The sequence below is a fragment of the Serinus canaria genome, chromosome 1A (genome assembly GCF_022539315.1).
Source record: "Serinus canaria isolate serCan28SL12 chromosome 1A, serCan2020, whole genome shotgun sequence".
NCBI classification, from domain to species: Eukaryota; Metazoa; Chordata; class Aves; order Passeriformes; family Fringillidae; genus Serinus; species Serinus canaria.
In genome coordinates this window covers 25,121,407-25,142,070 of record NC_066314.1, presented here as the reverse complement: position 1 = coordinate 25,142,070, position 20,664 = coordinate 25,121,407, and the positions used below count along the sequence as shown (strand labels likewise).

Sequence of the window (20,664 nt, the reverse complement as noted above, 5' to 3'; positions counted from 1 at the left end):
CAAAGGATGTCCAAGGTTTGTAATGAGCTGTCTGGGAAGTGATGGAGTCACTGTCACTGGAGGTGTTCAGGAAATGATGGGACATTCATTGCACTTGGTGCTATGCTTTAGTTGGTACGGTGGTTTAGTTGGCACAGTAGTGTTTGGACAAAAGTTGGGACTTGGTGACCTTGGAGATCTTTCCTGACCTTAATAATGATTCTATGATATCCTTCTGGGAAATACTGCAAACTGTCATTTATTCTTATTCCTAATATTCTCTCTTTTAAATTTTTAGGGACCTTCCTCTTTTTTTTTTTTTTCCCATGTTGCTTAGTTGCTTTTAGAGACTTTGGGTAAGACATCTTGTAAAATGATTTTTGGAAATACATGACTTACAAGTGGATCTCATTTGTTCATGTTCTCAGTAACTTCTAAAAAAAACCTGAGATAATCCAAAGCATATCTTCCATTTCCATACTGGAATGGTGATTCCTAAACAACATGTCATTTATATTGACATTCACATACACTTTATTATAGCCCGTGGAAAGTTGCCTACTGTGCACTCCCTGTGTACCGATCTGTAGCTTTCTGGAGCTTCTCTATTTTTTTTTAGGTTTGATTTAATATTTGGCACCTTTGTTAGATTTTAAGGCAATTTGAAGCAGGCGTTTTTCTATTGTAAGTTCAGGAGATTCATACTCAAGTGCTTTTAGAGTTGTTGATGGGATACATTCCAGTCTAATAATCTGTTAGATCTCAGTTTATCTTTTTTTCTCATGTTCTGTAATGGCACTTCAGTTTAAGACAGATCCTCTCATATATTTCTCTGAGGAGGATGTCTGCCCTAGTAACTTCTCCAATCTCCTCTGGTGTGGATAAACCCCCAGTTTTTTAGTGGCCCTGCTTTCTGCCAGCTTCAGCCTCAGCCCCTGGGTGGCTGTCTGTGGGAGGCTCCTCAGCAAAGCTGATTCTGACCCGAGCCTTAGCCTGTCTCCACTGAGGTGTGCTGTGGGCTAGGGCTGCCCCCAGCTACCCCTTGGACTGCTGTTCTCCCTGGCCAGGGGCAGCAAGGTCCTGCTCTGACCATGGACAGCCCCCACAGCTTCTGGCCTCCAGCCTGTAGGGAGCTGCTGGTCCCTGCAGGCCTCTGACCCTGGACTGTGTTTTATGGTTAAGCCTTCCAAAGATTACAATCCTTTCTGTTTTCCTTACTTGGACACAACTTGAAGCTTTTACAAGGATGCTTTTTTCTTTCTAATAGCCTCCTTCATCCCATTTTTTCATGACAGCTCCCTTCTCTGGATTTTCTCAGTCTTTTTTGGGAGGTTGTATGCATTTCTTTTGAGCTTGCAAAAGGTGTTTTTAATCAGTCTCAGTGCCACCTGTAAAAATGTGACTTTTGTAGCTGATTCTTTTTTCTTCCTTGTAACAAGCTTACTCATTTTTATTCAGTGACCCTCTTTGAAATGGTGAGAGAGTTTTTTTGGCTTTTGTTGCCCCTTCAAGGGCAGAGATTCCAATCTACATCAAAGCAGTTATTGACTGTGGCTAGAAATTTACTTTGAGTCATACCCCAACATGTCATGTGCTTGTACAAGACTGGCAGAAATATCCAACAGCCCTAATATTTATCTGCCCCACTTCTAGGGACATTTTTCAGTGTTAAAAAGATGTTCTCTTTCTCAGGCGTCTTCGGGGGTTAGTCCAGAGCATGGGTTATATTTATACCCTGTGTCTTTCTTGATGTCATCTTCCTTGGCCAGTGCTGAAAGGGAGTCTCTGGGTTGTTTAACATGAATGGACTGTTAACTGCCAGATGGATCTGGTAACCATGAACACTCATTCTCTAATGAGTGGAAAGAAGCCAAAAAGGAATCCTTGAGCTTGCCCAGTAATCTGAAGTGGTCCATATCAAAATACAGCATAGCTGAAGACTTGCTGTGCCTGTAGGGAGGACTGGCCTATGTGTAAGAATTTTCTCTCTGCAATGTAGCTCTGAATAAGAAATCAAGAAGAAATGATGGAGAAGTGTGATCAGCATCCTCTGGAGACACCAGGCAGGGTCTCTGAGAGGAAATCAAGGACATAATTCTGTTCTAATTCATAATTCTAGTTCCAATTGTGTCTTTACAAAAGACACAATTAATGAAGTCATGTCAAATTGACCTCTGCAAGGATCCAATCATCTTCTGGATGTTTATTTTGTGGCAATTATCCATAACTAACTGTGGTGGTCATATCAGTATTGAAGGAACCTCCTAAGCAATGTAAGCAGTTCTTGAGGTGCCCAGACTGAGGATATGTTAGGGCTATGGAAGTCCCAAGGAAGCTTTGTGTTGATGAGGGGGTTACCTGCTGTTCAGCCAAAGTAGAAAACCTATACTCTGAGATGCTGCAAACAGTCACTCAATGGAGATGACAGCAGTTGGAGGGACAATTTCTGTCTTTATTTTTATGTTGACATTTTTGGCAGGAGATTGAAACTGCACAGGTAGATTATCTTGGAACCTCTTTTTGTTTGCCTGTTTTGTGTTTGGTTTTTTCCCCTCTTCTTTTTTTTCTCCACAGTTAATTTGGCTTATTTATCATAATTTTTTTGGTCTGTTTTCTTGTGGTCTTTAGAAGCTCAAGGAGTGTGTGTGTTAGGTTTCCTGTTCTGTGTTGTTTCTAGGTGTGGACTTCACACAGTTTATTGTTTCTTTTTCTCCCTGAAAGTTGTGTGACTCTTTAATTATCTATGTTTTGTTGTTAGTTCTGTTGAATTTTCGATATATTTATTTCGACAAGATTTTTGTTGGTGGGAAAGAAACAGGAGGATCTAGACTTCCACATGCAGATCCAGAATGATTGTATCATTGGAATAAACTGCTAAGTGGCAGAACAACTAGAAAGATGGGATTTAGTGATGGATGAATGCAAGCTCAGGCAGAAAAGGGAGGTGAGGGTTGCCCTTTATTTGGAGGAACAACTGGAATTCATGGAACTCATGTGTGAAGGTTTTGATTCAATACAAGGGAAAAGATTTTCAGTAGAAGGATGATTATGCAACGGAAATGGTTGCCTAGGGAAGGAATCACCTTTCTTGAATGTTTTGGAGATGCATCTGTCTAATGTAGGAAGTAACCCAGTCTCAATTCAGGTGCTTTATGCAGATGCCACTTGTCAACCACTATGTGTGGGAGAGTCTGTGATATGGTGCACCATGGCAAAAGGGTCAGGTGATTTTGACTTTATATCTTAGTAGGTCATAAATCTATGCACATGTCTCCTTAAAGGAACAAACTAGATATGTTAGACAACTCAGGATGATCACCATATATGCACTTTTGAGATACTGCTTTCTAAAGTTGTTCTACATTCTTATCTGATAGCACTTCTGAATCCCTTCTAATCACATCAGAGGAGAAAAAGGGAGAAACACATCATAATTCTGTAAGTAATTCATAAGTCTGCAGTGCCATTGGTATTGTAGAGCAAACTATTCAGCAATAGTTAATTGCTTTCATATTTTTGTTTATATTCTTCTCCTCCAATTAGTGTGGACTGTTGCAGTTTCTTACAATAAGAAAATTCAACAAATGGAAATTGGCTTTTCTCTGAGTTGTCTTAGAATAAATTCTATGTTTTCAGAGGAAAGACGGACCTGCCTGGGGATAAAGTAAGGTATGGTATCTGTGCACACTGGATAGAAATCTCTATAAATATGATATTGGTATCGTGTATACTTCAAAGATTAGTGTCAACACAGGTTATCTATCATGTAGGGGCAAGTCAAGCAAGTTAGACTTGCCTCAGGGATGGTTTAACCTGTATATCCAACTATTCAGACAATGGTGCTGTGGATATTTTGGAAGAAAAGACTGAGGGATGATTTTTCCATCACTCCAGGCTTTTCATTCATTGGCACTGTCTCCATTTTCTGCAGTGTGCTTTGATAGGTACAGGTAGTCAGTGTCCTGTTAATCTTTAGGATAAGTAAGACCTCAGATGGAGCAATGTATCCCCCCAGACCCTCTTCCCCAAGAGGAGTTTTATGCAACCTGTGCATCAGTTGCACTGTGGATGGAGCACACTGGAAGTAGGTGATGAATTTAGTCCATGTGGACATTTTTCTGTCACCAGGCAATTTGCAGGGCATTTAATATTAGATTTTAATAATTTTTAAAATTGTATTATTATCCTTGGCTTACTTCTTTGCACAGTTACATGTTTCATGGATTAATGGAGTATGGGTGTTTTGCATAGGAAATTCCATGTTGTGAAAATTCAAGAATAATTTCTGTGGTATAGAATGTAATGTGAACCTTTATAAGTACATAGCTTATGTAGTTGGGGAAGCTTGACAGCTCAAGAATCATACAGGAATTCATTATTTTCTCTGTGCCACATGAAAAAATATATGCTTCTCCCAGCTCCACAGAACTTTTCTTTGGACCCACTGATAAAGTAAGCCAGCCTTCATTTGTCAAAGCAGTAATGTAAAATAGTATGTAAAAATTAGCTGATGAAATCATGGTAGTATGAAGGTCTTTTCATTGGTTCATTTAGCTTTGGACTGATTGTAAACATAACTACTAATTCATTTTGCATGTTCTTATTAATTATAATGACATTCAGTAGTGCTCATCTGGTTATGAGCTTCTGAGTATTTTTCTGTCACAGAAATGTGAATTCCTGGAATCAGGAAGAAAGGAGGTGTCTCTTTACTATTTGCAGTTCTGTAGTTTATTTATTATTCAAAAATCATATTTTTTGTAGTTTAAATTAATGTGTTGAAGTAGTTTAAATATAACTAAAATACACAGTCTGACTGCTAGGTAAATTTACACTTTTTCATACTTTTAGAAGATATACATTATAGATTGTATGTAAGTGATGTGTTTTCAAATAAAGTTCAGGACCCATTGACATAGTGCAATTTAAGACTTGCTCAGAAGTCCTACTATGAGTTGAGTTTTTTTTAATTGTGTGAGTCCTGTATGATGGAATTGGAAGCTACAGGTACCAGTGAATTTTTATGTCTTTAAAATACTAGACAGTCTCTTTAGCAAGTCATTTTTGCTTTAGTAAAACCAGTGGTGAGTTCAGCTCAATTGATCTGATTCAAAACAAATGTACCTAATAGTAATTATAGATAGCCCTCAACCAGGTTCTAAAATTTTCTTACATGGTTTGGTGAGTAGCGCTTCATTAGAATATTTTATACAGATACCCCCTTCAAGCAGTAATGCAGTTTGAGCCACTTTTACTATAGAAGAAATCTGAACAAGCAGGTCTTACCTGAAATAGTGACACATCATGGCAACTTGATCTGTCAAATAGGAGAACTGCTTAAATGCTGTAGTGCACTTTGGTGGGATTATTTACAGTTTTAAAAATACCAAAGACCACCAATAAGGCAGGATGAAGAATAAAAACACATAAAATCAAATAAAAATATTATCTTTGAGGCAGTATACAAACATATAACAAGTAACCTTATCCTAATGATTTGTGATCTCAGTGTGGAATAAGCTAAGAGGTGATGGCAGCAAGTAAACGAGTTTAAGAAATAGTTTGCAGCACATGGGCATTGTATTTATTTAAGTCAAGTTTCTAAGTCTTCATCCAGGAATGAATTTGACTTTCATTTTGAATTAAATATTCTAGGGATTTCTGACACAACTATGACAATTAACATTCTGTCAGGATGCTTTTAAAGCTTCAGTTAACAAGGTCTGTGAATTTGTAAATTTTTAAGGCTCAGAGGGAATTTTTAGATGTTGAAGGATGGGAACATATCTCTGTAAACTCTGTCAGTAGGGGATAGGTAAACAATTAAAGCTCTACCTGCTGGGTCCCGAGGGATGGAATCTTCTAGCTCAGGTGGAAGGTAGAGAAATGTTGGTGTTAGACTGGAATAACTGGAATGATTCAGATTCCAGATTTTAGGATGCTAACAAAAAAAAAAAAAAATCAAGGTTTATTACAGAAGTAATATTATTTTTAGGCGTCTTCTGCCTTTGTCAGGTAAACCACACTGAAATGTGGCATAAATGAAACAGAAGTCAATAAATGAGATTCTAAAGATGAAAATTTGCATAGTTAAAAAAAGAATTGCTGGTAAGACCTGCTATCTGCCTGTGACCTGTCACACCTACTTTGAGCCATCCTTGCCACTTTAAACATTTCCTATTGATTTCTGAATAAGTATAGTAATCCAGAATTCAACAAAATAAAATTATAATCATTGAGATTAGTGATTGTGGTTTTTTTTCATATTAAGACTAATTACCAAAAATACTTTAATGAAAAATTTCTTCTGAAAAGGCTGTATCTCAACAAAATGGGTCATGTTTTAGTACAAGATTTCATGTATAATAACTGATTTTCCTGGCTTTATTTCTGAGATGAAGCACTATGTGATGTTTGATATACTCCAAGCTAAGAAAACTGATGATTTGAAAGTATTTTGGTGTAATGGAATATAGGAAAAAAAAAATAAATACAGAATATTTGCATTTGAGGCTTTCACATTATCTGTCAACAAAATGTAGTGTTGAAGAAATAACTGTAATGTGTATTTAGGTCTAGAATTCAGGTGCACAAGAAACTTCAAAGACAGAGGCATAGCTATTTAGAGGCAAAACTGCAACCTTTTAATGGGAAGTAGGTCAGTGAGATGAATGCTTTTCACTCAGTTGGTTGGACATTTACATTGTGGATCCAGGATGGCCACATGACCATCAAGCAAAGTTTCATTGACACATATTTTACTTCCCAAAAACTTTTAAGAATTGCCACCCGCCTTCACCTCCTCGTATTTGCCTTAGGTTCTTTACCTCGTTTTTAACATTTTCTTCTCTTTTTTGCTTTGTATTAAGCTCATAAGATATCCCTCTCATTTCCCAGTGCTGTCCTACTGTGCAGGGGTTTCATGTAGTGTTTATTTCTCCAGCCTGTCATTCTTTGCTCTCCCTTCTTCACTTGCTCTACTACAGAGGCTGCCAGGTAGCTTTCAGTTTTCTAGGAACTTCGACCTTCCCAGCAGGTTTTGTTACACTCTACAAACAAAGGAAGAAGTTAGAACTGCAGCTCTTTTAAATGTCCAAACATCTTGTAACAAAGTGTGTATTAATAATGCCAGTCGGAACACAGATTTTTTTTTCCTTAAACTGTGGGAAAGCAGTCTTTTCTATAAAAAATTCTACATTCATTTTACTCTTCAGCCTGCTTCTGTCTGACCTTGTCAGCAAGAGAGAATTGCCAAGAGGCAGCATCGAGAGGCTGGTAGGTTCTACCTCAGAGATAGCAGAGTTTCAGGCAGTAAGTCCGTGTCTGTATTAGTAAATTAAACAATGCCTGAAAATATTTCCATGTCTCTGCCACAGTGAATGTCTTTACAAACTAACACTGTTCCAGAAAATTCCCAGAAATTTATTTGACTACCTCCATTAGACAATTTTTAAGTAACCCCTCTGTTTCAGCGCATATGTGACTATGCCACATAGGTGTAGGATTATCCTGCATCCTACATAGATGGAGGATTATCTCTGCCAGTTGATATCAGGACAGAGAAATGTGCTCAGGCACAGATGTAATCTAAATATTCTACAGACCTGCATGTTCTTTATTTCTTCTGCCTTGTCCAACCTTCTCTCTTCATTGCCATCTTCCAGTCTCATCTTCAGAGCTGTTCTTTTTTTTTCCTTTTTGCTTGTCCTTTTGTCCTTCCTAACATACATACAGATTTAAATTTTATTGGCATGCTGTCTCCCAGCTTCTGTCCCTTCTTTCAGATGACCCTGTGAACTTACTGGTAGTAATATTGTATGCAGTTCTCTGCCTGAAACAAACTACTTCAGGGAAGCCTTCCCTTTGTTTGCCCTTGGGTACTATAATAATAAAAATAGAATAAAACCACAGGACTAGAATTTGAGTGATGCCTTAGCTGTCACTCTGCTGCACAGAAGAAACTTGTTGAACAATTATATTTCTTTGTGGACTACATTTAATCCTATTACTTGTTAAGAGAACAAATTAGAGGGAATGATAAAGCCAGATTCTAGGTTGGTTTTGGTAAATGATTCTAAATAGCTGTAAACATTTCTTTCTGTTTTGCCAGGATTGTGGTACTAGAATTGATCTTGGACATCACTTCAGTTCAAGGTTGAAGTTAAAAGGTCTTTTTGAGGCTTAGAAGAAGCAGGTGAGTACAAATCAATCATCACAAATCAAAGAGGATCTTTTTTTTTTTTTTTTTTTGCAACTTCTTTTTGTCCTGGAATTGCTGTTCTTGTTTACCAATCCAAATTCAATTAGCTGGTCTCTGCTTTCCCTCATTCACTGAGATGTATGACTGCTTGTGTTGGGACTAGATAGCAGACAAATTCTGATTCATTTAGGATTTCCCTACATAACTTTTCAGCTTCTGCCATGAAAATAGGTGAAACCGTGGTTATGTCACCAAGGTCTCTGGAACTCTGGAGTTAACTTGCACTGTACTGTTTCATTACATCAGCTCTATTAGGAGTATGATAATCACACTAATTTATTTTGAAAATTGTTTTAGACTGTATTTCTTGTGAAAAATGAAATTTAAAAAGGCAAATACACTATAATAAATAGTAAAAAATCCCTGAATTTGGATATTCCTAGTTTCCTGAAACTGGGATGATCTTTATTCCTTTGGTTACCAGGAATTCCATGATGTCAAGGACCATGAGGTCAAACCTTGCTTCAACTGCTTTGTGTGTTAACAGGCTGAACTGCCTGGGACAGCACACTGCCAGTGGGTATAGTGCCACTGGGGCCTTGACATGCCTGCACTGAATGCCTGGCTTTGCTCTAGACCTTCTATCTTCAGTGAATCATGTACAAGTAGCTATCAGGTCTTTTTAACTTAGACTGCAAAAGGAGATCCTAAAGAAATTAGTGTAAGATGAGAGCTTAGCAAGGCAGCCACATTTACTTTGGACTTTTCGTAATTGCTATTGCAACAAAAAAAAATCTGTATGTTGAGTGTTGCAGTTGTTCATATTCTACATTTCCTATGGAGGTATAAAATTTTTTGAGAATATTCCCAGAACTTTTCAAATTCAAAATTTTTAGGCAATATTTTAACATATAAATTGCAAAATATGGTCAATTGGGCCTGATATTAAATTTTTAAGATACAGATTTCAACAGGGTACAACAAACTTACCATAATAGCAGCCAGGCCAAATTCTTCTGCCTACACCAGGAAGTAGAAACAAATATATAAATGCAAATAATATGCCATGTGTACTAACTGCTAAAGTATTAGGAAATATTTTGATAAACCTATGTACACCATAATATTGATATATCCATCTTAATGTATTGATGCCTCTGGAAGGAAAGAAAAAACAGCTGTTCCACAGGAGTTAATGATGATGACAGTAATTAGTCCTGAAACTATGTTTATAACAAGTTTTTTGAAGTTTTACCCTCTGTGAGGAAGAACAGCCCTGTTTAACCTTGTTCAAAGTAGTGTAAAAGAAGACTGTTCTGCTATGTGTTTCCTGTGACTGTCTTCAGTGAGTAATAAGAAAGGAAAATTCCTTTATTCTGATTTAACATCACCTTTTTCCGAGGAGTTAAGGCACTGGCTGGAGGGCTACAGTATGAATATGGTGAGGCCAGGAAAAGAAAAAATGTTAGCTGTAGCAATGTTTTAAGTCAAAGGATATACACACTATACAGGGAAACTGTAGGTATTACTGGTATAATGTGCAACCTTTACATGACTATATGTCAGTATGTAGTTATATATTTATTTTCCAAAACTGTTTTTTTCTTTCATTCTTCAGTAGAAAAAACTGAAGTGAGAAATATCAAATTCTTTGCTTTCTATGTAGCAATGGAAGTATGGCTGGATTTCTGTCACAAATTTATTTGTACATGCCTGAATATTGTAACTTGTCTGTAGTTATGTTAGTTAGTTTATTTGATAGTGTCAGTATTTTGGAAAACTGATAGAAACTGGAATTTGATAGAAACTGTAGTGGTTAAAATCTGCTGAGTCTAAAGGATATTTTCTCTGGAAGTTTACTGTGTTCTGAAAAATAATGGTCAAAATGCAGTGTAACTGACTTGTGCAACTCTGATGTTTTGGCAGTATAATTTTATTGAATTCCAGTATGTCTGAAACTTAAAGCATATGAAAGAAAGTAACTGCTGTTCTGCTTCCTCCATTATTTTCTTCCATAACTTTAGGTTAGATATATTCTATAAAAATGCTTTCTGTAGAGGAAGCCAAAATCCTTTTGGCCTTTTTAGCATTGGTCTCTATTTCTTGCAGTATGTGAAAGTGGAGAAGGAATATTTTTGCAGTCAATGAGGAAACAGTAGTAAATTCTGAATGCTAGTTCTTCAGTATGGTATTTAGAATAAATAGGTTCTTTTATGGCAGGATATGGTGTCTTTGAAATGATTGAAAACTTAGATTGAGTTATAAATGTAGTGATAGATATGCATAAAAATAAAATTACAGTTGTGAATACATTTTTAATCAACAGAGAGAAAAAAATCTGTTTGGTTTTTGTTTCTCTCAATAGAACACTTAACTCTATAGGAGCAAGTTTTAGAAAACCTGAGACAGAGCTCAGAGAAATGTGAAAGCAGAGAAAACATGTTCTGTTTTCTGACTGATGACGCAAATTTTTTGTTTTGAGACTGTTAGTGATACATTTTCATCTATGTTTTCTGAGTTACTTAGGCTTTGAAAAAAAGGCTAAATAAATGCTATTATTAATGACTATCAAATGGATCTAGCTTTTCTGTGTTGTCAGTTTGGAGGAGACATTGTGCTCATTCCTGTTTATTTCTGGTACTACAGGAAACAAAAGCTTCAAACATCACAGCTCATGTAAATGTATGTGCATACATTTTGTATACTGTTAAATATTTAGCCTATATGCATGTGTTTCTTTTGTAGAGGGCAATCATAGTTATACTGTTAGATTAGTACAGAAGAATATCTCATATAGGTATCTGCACTGAAATTCTCCCAAGAGTTATGTAAGGACTCATTGCTGGTGACCACGTTGGTGACCAGCATCTGAAAGATTTGATGTTTTCCACTGGCTGCACAATGGCCTGGCATGAACTTTGTCCTAAAGGAAGTCTAAACCTTCCACATGTCTGCTCAGAAGGCAAAGGAGTTTTCATACTTCCGTAAGTGAATGAAAGGAGGGTATGCAGCATAATGCTGAAAGAGAAAGATGGTATCTGGTTTGCAAGAAGTAATTAGATGGGGTTTGGTGGGCTTTGTCTTTAATATGGTTTCCAACAGGAATAATTTGAAACATAAGCAGTACTTTATGCTTTAATGGAGTTGTATTAGAACAGAGACCCTATTTGTTTTAGAATTTTGAATTATCTTTCCAGGGTTATTTTGAATAGCTATAAATTGATGGTTTGTGGGGGAACCTGAAGTTAACTTTTGTCAAAAAGTTGATAGAATTGAATTTGTGACCTGGGAATAGGAGGCAATAGGTTTTTGCTATGATTATACTATGGATTTCAACTGGCCAGCTTTTCATTCCAACTAAACAGTAAGTACAGTCTTAATGGTCTGATTTGCTGGGAAGAGCATTGTTGAAATAATCTAGTTTTTCACAGCCCATATAAAATATGAACTTGCATCAGTTATTACAAAGTTTGTGCTTTGGGAGGTATTTTTGTGGCATCTAGGAGTGGTGCTCCACATTCAAGGGAATTATTCATTAATGATACTTTCTTGAAAAATGAGTTATTGCTTAAATACATTGATTGTTTTGTGGTTTCTAGCACAGAAATTTTTAAGGAAAAGCTAGTTGAAACCTGATGGGTTTTCTCAGCTGTATGAAATGAGGAGAAAATTGTGCATCTTAATAATTTTATGATTCTTTTTCTTATGTGACATGAAGGAGAGAGGTGAGAACTCTTAATTTTTAACTGAACTGAATTCAGGTTTCTAAACGTGGCCTGCTTGAGAACAGAGGACCATTACTGTAGTTGTCATGTAAAATGAAGTTGGAGTCTGAATCTCCTTTTTAGCTGTCAGCTTTATTAAGGAGCTGCTGGTGTGTTGAACTAGGCACACACATTCTATAAGTGCTGCGTGGTGGTGTCTGGGGGAATTTTCTCTCTCTCCACTGCTCCTTTATTAGGTCCTGCTCACTCACTCTCCGTGGCCCTGTCTCACTCCAGCTTTGTGGCTGCAGCTCACGGCACTGTGGGTCTAATGTAGATTGACGCCTTTGCCAGAGGACTGATTGAAACTTGTGTCTCATAGTTGCTAATGCTCACTCAACCATTTTATTGAAGATAAAGTAAATAAAATAGATTGCCATATGAGAATTCTCTGAAATCAAATGGAATAATTTGACAGGTTTAAGCCCATGAAAAAGCCTGAGCATTGAAACAGATGGGAATACTTTTTATGCACAATATACCAGGAAAAGGTGTCTTGCTGTTACACTGTTAATGGCTTTTACCAAAATTATAATTGTTGAAAATATCATTTCCATTGGTGTTTAAATTGTTACTTCACTCAAACAGAGAGATTATTTTTAATATAAAAGTAATGGATATACTGATTTTATTTTCTTATTGCTTCTGATTCTTTAGGAGAGTGGTGATAGATAACCAGTCTCTTAAAATGTAATTTAAAAAAATAAGGATGAGTTTCGTATTTGAGAAAATAATTCTGTGAAATGCAAAATAGATTGTTACTTTATAGGTTTTTAATAATCGTTAAATGACATAATTTTGAATATTACAGATAAAGTTGCTAAAAAAAGCCCTAAATTTTCTAAGAAGTATAGCAATACAATACACAAGAACTATGAGGTGCTAAAGTTATTGTGACAAACTGATCAGGATAATGGTCAGCAAGTCCCAAATATTCTTCGCAACGTTTTTATTTTATAAAGAATTTCTATGGATAAGCATTGAAGTATGTCTGTGCTATTTTCAGAAATTAGACAATACATAATAATATGTGAATAAAGACACAATAGATGACATATAACTCTATTTTTTTAATCTGGATGGAAATGAGTATTGGTGGTTTTAGTCACACTAGTGGACTCCTTCTTACTAGTTGGACCACTTCTTCCAGAAAGCAAGACACACTGATGTTTTAGTTTATTATAATAAATTATGTCAAAGTCAGAGTTAATAAAAGAAATAAATACAAAAGAAGTTAAAAAAAAAATCAGCAAAGTTGGCAGATGCAGCTTTGGTTTACCACTTGAAAACACAGTAATTTAAATATCCAATACTAATTTTTCTTTTTTCTTTATGTTTAAACAAAATCTGTTCTTTTTTGGGGGTTTTACTGTTAGTAGTATTTGTACTTTTAGGTGGGATACTAGTGAGATTTCATTAATATTGGGTGATGAATTAATGATGAATGAGCTATTTGAAAATGACCTGCAGGAGTGAGTTGACAGACTAGGAAAACATAGAAAGGGTAGATTTCCAGGTTAAATGTTAGCCAGAATACACAGCTAGTTGTGCTGATGTATGCAGTGGCAGGGATACTATTGGTCAAAAACATATTTTCAAAAAGACTGTGTATAAACCTAAGAAACATGAATGATACTCTTCTTTTTTTTTTCACATCCTCTATGCATTTTTAAGAGCAAAAATTTCTCTCTTGTGTTTATAAGGCAGAGCACTGGCTCCAGATCTTTTTTTCTCTTGTTGCCACGCTGAGGACTGTATGTGGCCAAACTCTCAATGCTCTCAAAGCAGTTCCAGACTTAAAATTTCAACATTTACCCTATGGTACTCCTTCTGTTCATTCAGCACGAAAAAAGGGTCATCAACACCTTTGTCTTTCCTTGGGACAGAACAGAAGAAGACACAAATCTGCAAAACAAAACAAAACAAAACAAACAACCAACCTAACAAACAAACAAACAAAAAAATTCCCTGTTTAACCCTTTCATCCTTTCATTTTCTATATCTGAAGTTTTTTGAAAGTCTTGACATTTGGAAGGAACAGAGTAAATTAATTTAGTTGCTTTTAATGATATAACTAGAATTGCTTTGGATCTTTTCTGTGATAGGAGGTCCAAGACAAAGAATCCCTGCTCATTTCTGTGTTATTTTCTCCCTCCCATAGCTTTTTCTAGTTAAATTGTAAAGCCATTATGCTGTTAGCACAATCTTACAGAAAAAGTGCTGAGGCCCATGAGCACTCCAACACAGATTGATTTAGACAGAATAAAAGCTGGTTTCATCAAGAGAAAAGGGTGCCTCAACAACAGTTTACTTTACTTGGGATTTTCTCTGAAACTTAAGAAAATCAAATGTGGTGTTCCATATTGGTCAGAACAACTTATTTGTGCTGTTTTTCTCAGCATGGTCTCTTATTTGACTGTGTCTGAAGTAATTCTGATTTTCATCTTACTATTTCCTATGTTCTTCAGCAACACAGTAAAAAAAAAAAAATGTATTTTTGGCATGCATAAGGTAACTTTTTTGAAGTTACCTTTTTGAGATATCATTCTATGATAAACGTTATGAACTAGCTATTTTAAATCCTTATTAAAAAAATAAATGAGTATAGGCAATAAAGAAAGCAATTCAGTACAAGTAACTACATATGGAAGAAATAGCATCACATGTAATTCCTGAAAATAAATGGGATCTTGAAAATGGAATAGATGTTTATTTGATTGCTTTGAGAGTTAGCCTCCCTAAAAAGCTGATTTTAAATGAGTTTTGTGTTTGTAAGTGGTACTTGTTAACTGTCTTGGGGAGTGATCTCTTCTCTGGAAAATGCATTATAGGATCTAGGAAAGAAAGAGGTGATGATTTTGTTTTTTATGTAGCTGCTGTCATCTAGGAACTGGACAGAGATCACTTTCCCTCAGGAGCTTGGCCTCAGAATTTTGAATGTAGTCTGTAAAACAGCTATTTAGTGGTAATTGTTGTCAGCCACAGCCTATAGAATAGAGGTTTTACTGGTTATTTATGGGGGAAAACTGCTTAACTGCATCTTTTTTTTTTTTTTTCCCTGAGCTAGACTTGTCTAGGGAAGTAAAACAGGTTTTTTTGGTTCATGTGGTAGTTCTGGTCCTACATCCAAACATAAGCATATAGATTTGAATACATATGTATAAATTTATTTAATTATAACAGATCCAGTGAAGGTTTTGCAAAAAACAAACCTACCAGGTATGTAATCAAAGGCTTCAAAGTTCAAAGTGCTTGATATAGTTTGCACAATGTATGTCACTTTTCAAGAATAAGGTGTGGAACATCTTCCCTCAGTATATAAAGTACAGAAATTTAGTTCTAGAATCTATATACTTTGGTTAAGTAACAGCACTAATGGGAAATGGACTGTAATTTTAACTCAGTGCTTTTATATTTGAGAGAGAAACTAAGTTAAATATTGCTTTAGATCTGTCGAGATACATACAGTTATATTGTTCCTGTAAGAGTTTGCAGCCTAAGATCATTCTGTGTTATTTGGGTGAAGTTATTTACCAAACACTTCAAATTAGAGCAGATGGATGGTGTGATATGACAGAGAAATGTGACCTCATGTCTTAAATGTTTTGCAGCTAATTTGAAACTAATATTTATTATCTGCATGCTACCAGCAAGTTGCTGAATATTAGGCTTTCTTCTTTTCAAGATTAAAATTTTCTCACATGGCCATTTGTCATTCATTTTTACTTAGTTTTCTCTTTGCTCTAAGATACATTTTCATAATGTAATGCAAATCCAGTTCTCTTTTTTTTATCACTTAATAAAGAATTAGAACTATATCATATACAAAATTTCTACTCAGTTCAGTCAAAGGCTGTTAGATATAGGTAGAGGTATTTTTCCTCAAATTTGATGGTTGCTACTTGCTTTAAAAAAGATAGATTCAGGGGTTTGTAATCTTTGCATCATCATTCCCCCACCTTCTTCTAAAATGGAATTTTACCTGTAAGATTCCTTCTTCTTAAGAACATACAAACAAGCAAAAAAAAAATCCAAAAATGACAAACAAAAAAACCAACAAAAAAACCCAACCCAACAAAACAAACTTCTTCACTGAAATTTTGCCTCAGGCCAGTTTCTCTCTGCTGGTTAAGTGGACTAAATGAATGACAGCATTATTATTTATTTTATTTTTGAAAAGAAGGCTCAAATGTTGAACTGAATTACTGAATGAATAGAAAAATATTTAAAGTTTTCTCCCATGACAGAACAATTTTACATTTGCTTTTTTGAACAATACTATTATAAAGAATGCGGAATATAACCATTTCCATTTGTAAATTTTTCATTGCACTTCACTGTGGAAGTATTAGACTCACCCCTGCTGATAATCCTTTTAAGTAAAGCACATACTTATTTAATGAACAGGTACTTCAGTTCTAGATATCCTTTCCCTCTCTCCCAATTTTTTTATTGCCCCTCCACCAGAACGTGCCATTGTATTTTTTCTTGTTCATCTTCTTCAACCTGTCAAAAAGGGAACTAAATTAATGTGGAAAGGATGCCCAGCTGATGCCATAGAAAATCCTTACAGTTTGAACCATGCCCCTTGGTCTGCACTAAAGGTACACAAATGGTCATTTTGTTTGGTGCTTTTGCCAGCTCTTCAGCGGCAGCAGGCAGCTCTGGTGTTGGGAAGGTAAGAACAGTAGGGAAAGGAAGGAGAGGGAAGGAGCAGCCTTAACTGCTGCAGCTGTTTGCTAAGTGAGCATATGTTGCAGCCCTTGGGCCTCCACAGAACATCTTTTCCCAGGTCAGTGCTTAATTCACACATTTAGTATTCCCCTAAAGTTTGATCTGAGCACCTGCTTATTGGTTTTTCCAAGGGAAGTCGTCCTCTTGTGCAAGTCCCAGAGTTTCTTACTTATCCTTAAAGTACAATGGAATAGTCCAGTTTCTTACAGTAAAATGACATTTTCCCCCTGATTTTTTGCATGTTGAGCTTTTAAAAAAAATGAGTATTTGCTATTTCTCTGTCTCTAGAAAATTTTCTGAATACAGTATATTTGGGCATTATTAGAAATGAAGATCTGAAGAAGAATTATAATTTAAATTGTTTTAGTTTTCATTTCAGAAATATTTCTCATTAAAGGTATTTTACATTTATTTGATTGATTAGGCCTGAGAAAGCTATATATTGGATGGATTGAATGTATTTTATAGGACAGTGTTTTTAAATTATCATGGTATGAATTTGAATGCCCTGTCCAGTACTTAAAAGATCCCAGAAGATAGAGCATGTGATTTAATGACCTCTTTTTCATTTTGCAAACTTGACCTCTGTTCCCAGCCTTGAGACAAGGAAAGACAAAGTACTGTGAGTGACTGGCAGTTGATACCATGGAGGTGTCATCTCCTACATCCTTCTCAGGTCCCATAGTAGGAGCCAGTCTTCCTGCATGGATGTGGAACTTTCCAGTAAAACTCTGGTGGCCAAATTCACCTCCTGCATTCCTTCTTTAGATGCCCTGTAAAAATCCTCTCTTTCTTTCAGCTTCTGCCCCAGAGACTTCTCTTTCCCAGATTAGCTCTAGCTGTGCAGAAGCACCTGGAGCAACACTGGGATATTTGAGAGCAGCTAGTTTGCTCCTCTGTGAGACAGAATGTCAAATACATAGAGGCTGTTTCTGGGTGTGTTTAGCTATTTCATGTGTGTTTGTGCAGTTGTGTTTTTGTGAGAGCTGACTGGATCTGTCCCAAATTGTTTTTGAGAAAGATGTTCAGTGTTTTCCTAAGTTAATAAAAATTTCTTCATTTTCTAGGAAGGTAATTCAAGGGAAATACTAAAATACTCCTTAATATTTGGGATGTGATTTGGGCTGTGAAGGCTGGTGATAGCTTGCATGAAGATGGAGGGATTTATTCTATATGAAAATGAAGTCCTTGATTTATGATAACCTGTGCTGAAGGTGTGTGTGAATAGATACTGTTTTTCTAGAAACCATGTTTGACATAGACATTAGCTGTTGGCTCAAGTGATTTTCACTTGTTAGTCTGTAGTAAAAACCATCTTTGCTGTGCATCTTTTTGATTGCCTTTGCAACTTAAAAATTTACTGACAAAATTGTTTATGACATTACAGTTGTAGGTGTCTTCTTTATTAAACAATTTGGATTTATTTCTGGTGTCAGACATTTGAATAATATCGTGTAATAACAGAATAAATGTCCAAATCATTGTGTAAGTTGACAGACGCTGTTAGTGTTTTCAAACTGTTGAAATGGACTTACTTACTATCAGTTTCCTATAACTTTGCAGGAAGTTATCAAGGAGGTTTTTTAATTTCTTAGTGCTTTGATATATTTTAGATTTGCTCTATGTGCTGTTCATTTCCCTTAATCTAATAAGAGAAAGTTATTGCTAGTTATTTGCACTATACTGGTGAGTGGTTACTTCTCTGTAAGATTAAAAATGAAGATTATAATAGGACCATGGGATGAAAGAAATATTTCTCTTATGTATTCAAACTGCCTAATAGGAATGAAAAGCATGTTCAATAATTTGGCTTTTCCATGTAGTATAATAGTTGCTGTTAAATATAACTTCTGTGTTGCAAATACAAAAAAAATTAAAAACAACAAAAAAATTAGGTTTGATCTCATTTGACCTTTCTGACGCTCAGTCAGTTAGAAGGTTTGTAAGATGTTTAATTACCAAATGGTATGATCATTATTCATCTCATCATTTGATATATAACGTCAAGTGAATTGCCTCCCTGGAGTGCACTGTGTTTCACAGATCAATAGATTTAGTAAGAGCTTGAAGGAGAGCTTTATACATTCATAGAAAAGAAGGAAAAGTATATCCTCCTTGTAAAATGGCTTATGTAGTTATTCTGTGAGCTTTGCAGACTTATTGTTTTATTTACGTCTCAGGAATACAAAATCCTGTAACATAAAGGCATTTATTAAAATGCCTTTAAACCTCTTTATATAAAAAAAAATACTGCTATCCTACTCTACATAATCAACTAGCTTTAAAAGTCAGTCCTGACCATCTTCATTTATTTATTTAAGTAATTATACTTACTAAAACAGATTTTTGCTTTGACACACCAACACATGGTATGATGAAAGGCTGTCTAAATACAATAGACACTCTTGCTTACACTATTCACATTTTTGGATTCTGCAATTTAAGTAGGTATGGTTAGTCTTAACTGATTTGGGTTGTTGTTTAATGTTTGTGGGGTTTTGAGGGGTTTTTTTCCATTCATTGTGTCAAGGATATTTATGCACACTTCCAGAGGAGAGGATAAAGCTTATTCCTAATTGACTAATTTAATATCTATGAATTTTTAAAAAATATTATGATAACTTGTAATTAATTGTATAAAGGATAATTACATACAGGATGCTTCATGTTTACTTAGGCTTTTGTGAGTGTAATATATTACTCTTGTCCAATATAGATGAGCAATCTTTGAGCATGTCTGATTTCTTACCATTGACAGAAAGAAGGGCTTTTCAGATGACTGAAAGAGACTTCTACGAGTGCTCAAGCACTGGTATTTGTTGCTGTTTTTCTTGTCTAAGTTTTACATGCTTGATTTGCTCTTTTGACTATCCAGCTTTCTGCTTAAAAACTAAAAAAAAAACAAAACTAAATTTCTTCTTTAACTTTTATTAAGAAAGGTAAGCTTTTTAGCTTAAATTTATGCCTTGTTGTTTGTCCTTGCATCAGTCAGGCACGGAGGAAACGGCATTTCAGCTAAGCAAATCTTCCCTGCTGTGGGACAGAAGCAACATTTACTTGAAAATTCTGCTCCCTTATTCATCTGTCACTTATAACCCATCATCTACTCAAAGATTAATTTGAATTGTGAACAATATCTAAGCTTCCTTAATCCCTTGCTCTTGTCCTTTTTCCTGAGCTGCTGTACTGTGACGGAAAGGCCATAATTCTGAAGCTTCTTATTCCTCAGGCCTACCTAAAGTAACTCCCATTGGGAGCCAATTGATGTCTTAGCAAGGAAATTCTTACCTGTTTCTGAGAACAACCTGGAAAAATTGTCAGGAGACATTCACACCCTTAGATGTTCACGCTGTGGAATTCTTGTAAATGTAAAATCTAATTTGTCTGGGTTCTTTGCACCAGCATTGTTCAAGGTCAGATGAAATTGTGTGAAATAAAAGGCAGCCTTTCTGATATTTCTTTCCTTTCTCCATATGTGCAACATTTTTCACCTGATCAGCAAATCAAGCAATAAAAAAACCTAATTAACAATTAAAGCAAATTGTGATGTATACTTAGCATCTTTTAGAATTGTAGATATCAATAGTCATCTCTTCCAGGACATTCTTGTGAAAGCAGAATTCATTTGTTGCTATTTGCATTTATTTGCCCACACATATTTCCTGTTATCTGTAAATAGCTTAATGTGATATGTACTTGAAGTTTGAAGTTCATTTTTAATGGAAAATGAGACGTTTTTAATAAGTAAAATAATAAATATTTAATTTTGGAATAGTTTCTGTTGTAGTTTGGTAGGTGCTTTAGATGTTAGGGTAACAAGCTAGTTACCAGCAAACTACAGCCACACTCTGGAATACTGTGTTCAGTTTAAGAGGATGTGGTGGTCTGTGGATGCATCCAGAGGAGGGCAACAAAACTGGTGAACAGGCTGGAGGAAATGTCCCATGATGAGTGGCCAAGGACTTTGGTTTATCAAGTTTGGAGGAA

General features: G+C 35.6%; 1 protein-coding gene across 1 annotated transcript in view; it reads left to right on the top strand.

Annotated features, from left to right (window-relative positions):
* FOXP2 (forkhead box P2) overlaps positions 1-20,664 on the top strand; it is a 341,521-nt gene that overhangs the window by 49,492 nt on the left and 271,365 nt on the right. Inside the window, exon 2 of the mRNA XM_050969956.1 lies at positions 8,090-8,173. The gene's annotated coding sequence lies outside the window, so the exon portion shown is untranslated. The remainder of the gene's footprint in view (positions 1-8,089; positions 8,174-20,664) is intronic.